General features: G+C 39.5%; 1 pseudogene; it reads left to right on the forward strand.

The window, feature by feature from the left end:
• Window positions 1–1,257: 1,257 nt before the first annotated feature.
• Window positions 1,258–2,261, forward strand: LOC102831362 (annotated as a pseudogene).
• The last annotated feature ends 2,943 nt before the right edge of the window (window positions 2,262–5,204 follow it).

The following is a 5,204-nucleotide window of genomic DNA, read 5'->3' on the forward strand; positions in this document are numbered from 1 at the left end:
GTATAGGATCATATCGTCTGCAAATAGGGAGAGTTTTACTTTGTCTTTGCAATTTGGATACCTTTAATTTCCCTGTCTTGCCATATAGCTCTTGCTAAGACTTCCAGCACAATATTGAATAGTAGCGGTGACAGAGGACATCCTTGTCTGGTTTCTGTTCACAGAGGGAAGGCTATCAATTTCTCTCCATTGAGAATAATATAGGCTGTTGGTTTTGTATATATGTTCTTTATTATGTTGAGGAATTTTCCTTCAATTCCTATTTTGTTGAGTGTTTTTATCAGGAATGGATGGGGGACAAAAAACTTAAACAAAAGGCAATTTCCAGAAGTAAATGAAAATACCTTACATAGATTCCAAAACCAAACATGTACCATATAAAGAGAACTGGGGTTAGCAGAAATTATGTAAAACATTTAGGAATTTAGCTTCTAGGAAGACTAGTATGAGCCAACAGTATGACATCATTCTCTGCAACATGAATGCAGTCTTAGGATGCAAGAATTAAGTACAAAACAAAGTAGATTTTTATTCACCTCTACTTGGGTCATGTATAAATTGTGTGCTGTTCTCAGTGCCAATTTAAAATTATATCGATAAATGAGACTGTGTCTAGAGAAGGAATATAATATGGTAAAAGGCTTAGAAACTATTTCATCTAAGGCAAGAGTGGGGGACTTTTTCCTGCCAAGGACCATTTGAATATTTATAGTATTTGTGGGCTATACCAAATAATCAAATTAAAAATTAGCCTGCTATATTTGGTCATTTAACTCACCCCTAAGTGATGGCTGGAGTCCTGGTATGGTGCTGTGGGTTAATGTGCTGGACTACCAAATTGGTTTGAACATCAAGATTGGCAATTCAAGCTCACTAGTCGCTCCTCAGAAACCCTATATAGGGTCGCAACTGACTTGATGGCACTTAACAACAATGTGATATCTGGAGTCCTGGTGTGGTGCTATGGGTTAATGGACTTTAAAGACTGTTTAAATCACAAGGTCGGCATTTCAAACTCACCAGCTTTTCCTTGGAAATCCTATACAGGGTCGCTGTGGGTCAGAGCTGACTTAACTGCACTTAAAAACAACAATGTGATGCTGGAACTGCAGTTGCCTTGGCAGGGCCAGACTAAGACTAAATGATATCGTGGGCCAGGCATTCACCACACCGATAAGTAAAACTGGGCTAGTTGCTTAGGTAAGAGAAGACATTTAGGGAACATAGCAAATGTTTTTTAAAATTTGAAGGATTAATATGGAAGATTCCCACAAGAGTAATACCTCAGAGACAGCACCTCAGTCCAGTTCAGTAGGGAGCTCACATCTCTCATATTGCTCAACAGTGGAAAATCACCACAGATTTGATCAGGAGCAGTATTGGAGAGAATAAAGTCATTTGTGTGCTAAATTCTTAAAGAATTGAAGGGACTTGTTTTACAAACCAGATGTCACTAAGAGGATCTATTCCAGTGACAATTATACCTCTTCCTGAAGAGCAAGTACAGGTTCAGGGGGTCATCCAGACAGTCTTCTGTAATTCACCCACCATAAGTGCAAATGCCATCATCTTTATCTGAAAGTAAGGAGTCTCAGGACTAATTTGACAGCATAGGCGCCTCACAGAAAGTCCATGGTATCCTCACATGATGGCCATCTTACAGAAAAATTTTGAAAGGCCTATCTTCTGAAGATACACGGAGCAGAGAAGGGGATGGAGAAAATTCTGGAGTTTCTACTGTCACTTCTATGTATAATCCAACTCCCATCTATCAGATTAGCATGGAACAGTATATTGCCATTGCCTCAAATGGAGCCTTACAGCTGGCCAGTCCAGGCACAGATGGAGTACAGGGGCTTCAGACATTAACCATGTCAAATTCAGGCAGTACTCAGCAAGGTACAACAATTCTTCACTATGCACAGACCTCTGATGGACCGCAAATACTTGTGCCCAGCAACCAGGTCGTTGTACAGACTCCATCAGGAGATATGCAGACTTACCAGAGCTACTTCGCTCTCACAGACTGTGGTGATAACATCTCCTGTGAGTCTTCTCAGACAATGAAAATAGATGACCTCCAATTGAAAAGAGAAATAAGGCTGATGAAGAACAGAGAAGCTGCACCAGCATGTTGCAGAAAGAAGAAAGAATATGTGAAATGACTGGAAAATCCAGTTGCCATTCTGGAAAATCAAAATAAATTTCTAATAGAAGACTTAAAAACTTTGAAGGATCTTTATGCCTGTAAAAATGTTTGACTCTTAAGAAAGAAGATATTTTTGGCTTGATGGCAACTAAGGTGAAGTGAAGTTAGCCATCAGTGATACCACAGAATACCAGGCAAAAAACTCCAGGGAAGAGCTCCAAAACTCCGAACCACAGAGATAGGAATATTTAAAAGGTTTGATGGCTTATAGCTAGTGGAATTTGTAGCAAAAGTAAGAAATCGGTACTTTTCAATCTGCCGGGCTCAGTGGACAGGAGCTGACAACTTGCATGAAACCAAACAGCAAGACCAAGTAGGGGAGCAGAAACACCATGGAAAAACACCACGGGAACCTCAGTGCAAAGGTGGACAATATACTTTGTTCGTTTTGCTTTGTTCTGATACTCTTTTTTTTTTTTTGGTATCTGTTCATTGGCCCTCCCCACTGTTTGCACACCTCCATTCTGGTGACTAGAGGGGGTGCCTGAGTGAGTGAACATCTCCCACCCTCACCACTGGTGGGTTCTTCTGCCATTGACGTGCACAAATACTCTCAGCCCAAGAACTGGCCCTGAACTGTTTTTGTTTTTAAATACGGGAAAGGCCAGGACAGGGGTGTAGAGAGGAAAATAGAGTTTAAAAACAAAACAGGCCAAAAATTAAATTAAATCCTGAGATATACAGCATAACAGCCAGCAGAACAGTGGCATCTTGAAATCTCTCAGGCACCTTTGAAGGCAAGAAGTTGAAGAGAGGACATTAAAGTCATACTCATATTAAGCTACAGATTTTTTTCCCCCCTACTATCCCTCCTCTTCTGTGATTATAGACTACAGTATTCAGTCTAGTTTTGTCTTTTTGTTGTTGATGGTGCTTTTTGGGTATTTTCTCTCTCTCTCTCTTTTTTTTTTTTTGCTGGTGCTGTTTTGCCGTTTTATGCTCCCCCTTCTACCTTTGGGGGACTCTTTGTCTCCCTATATTACCCAAGAAGAGACAGCAACTGGTGCCATATAGTCAAGCTACAATTATACTCTATAAAACACCAAAACCCAGACAAGAACCAAAACCAACTGCCATATACCAGGGAGGCAGACAACACCTGTGAAAGTTACTCTGAGTTAAGCAATAAGAAGAGTAAAAATGGATGCCCACATCCTGATCACATCTACCTGGAAGCAATCAGAAAGCATAAAAAATACCAAAATACATACTCAATTAAGTATGAAGGCTGAAGATAAACATTCAACATGTCCAAGAAGCAAAAGCAGATGACCATATCAGCACATGTACAGAAACAAGATAAAATGGCTGAGACAAATGACCTAGAGGTAGACTTGGACTCCATTCTAGAAGGAGGGCAGGCCATGGAAATTCCTGAGAAGGAATTCAGAAGAATGATTATAAAATGTTTCCAAACATGTTACAATGGAGTTGAGAAAAATAAGGAAGAATTCGGGAAAGTGCTACAGGAACAATCAAATAAGATAGATACAGCATTGGAAACAATTCAAAACCTACAGAAAGAGGTCCAAATGATCAATAATAGAATATCAGAAATAGACAATACTCTGAAAGGGTAGAGGAGTAGAATAGACGAGATGGAAGGCAGAACCAGTGAGCTGGAAGACAAATCTCTCAATACCACTAAGATAGACGAGCAACAAAAAAAGGATTTAAAAAAATCACAAGAAGGTCTAAGATTAATGTTGGACAACATGAAGAGGAATAACTTAAGAATTATCGGCATTCCAGAACAAGAAGAATCAAACAAGTCCACAGAGGAGATAGTTGAAGAACTGCTGGAAGAAAATTTCTCTAACATCCTGAAAAGTAGAAAGATAAACATTCAAAAAGCTCAACAAACCCTGGGAAAGATAGACCCCAAAAGAAAATCACCAAGACATAACATAATCAAGCTCTCCAAAATCAAAGATAAGGAGACACTCCAGAAAACATCTAGAGAAAACAGAAGTGTTACATGCAAAGGCTAGCAAGTCAGATTAGGCTCAGATCTCTCAGCAGAAACCATACAAGCAAGAAGACAATGGGGAGACATATATAAAACACTGAAAGAAAAAAACTGCCAACCAAGAATCCTTTACCCAGCAAAGCTATCAATCAAATACAATGGTGTAATTAAAACATTTCAGGATAAACAGAAACTAAGGGATTTTGCCAAATCCACCCCTGTGCTACAAAACATCCTCAAGAGAGTTCTGTGGACCGAGAACCAAAAAGAACAAACAACAACCAGAAATATGTGGCAGCACCTCCCAGAATTAAATCGACAGAAGGAAGAATCAAGAACAGAACAAAATTATAAGAACAAACTCAGAGAATCTGGGAGGTCAGTCTATGATCAAAGCAATTAACAATGTAAAAGAAGGTACATAGGAACAGAGATCAAGATGGTGAGAAGGTCAGAAATAGATTACAGGATAAAATAGACTGCACTAAATGGAGAGAAAAGTTAATGGACTATAAGGCTACCTCAAAGAAAATTAACACTTCACAACATACCAAGAAAAAGAAAATCCACGAAGAACATGGAAACATTAAAACTATGAGGAAACTAACGAGAAAGAACACAAAAATCATGAACTCAACAAAGGAAGACACACAGAATACCACAAAAAACAAACAAACATAATGTAAGCAATTAATCCATACCTAAGGAGCTCTGGTAAGTGCTCTGGTAGCGTAGTGGCTACAAATCGGGCTGCGGACTGCAAGGTCAGCAGTTTGAAACTATCAGCTGTTCCGAGGGCGAAAGATGAGGCTTTCTGCTCCTGTAAAGATTTACAGCCTCGTAAACTCTGTACAGGGTCACTATGAGTCAGAAACTGACTCCACAGCACTTTACTACAACAGCAACAACAAGGAGCTCTGGTAGCATAATGGTTACTAATTTGGCTGTGAACCGCAAGGTCAGCAGTTCGAAACTTCCAGCTGTTCCACTGGAGAAAGATGAGGCTTTCTGCTCCTGTAAAGATTT

This window comes from Chrysochloris asiatica, unplaced genomic scaffold (genome assembly GCF_000296735.1).
Source record: "Chrysochloris asiatica unplaced genomic scaffold, ChrAsi1.0 scaffold00062, whole genome shotgun sequence".
Taxonomy (NCBI): domain Eukaryota; kingdom Metazoa; phylum Chordata; class Mammalia; order Afrosoricida; family Chrysochloridae; genus Chrysochloris; species Chrysochloris asiatica.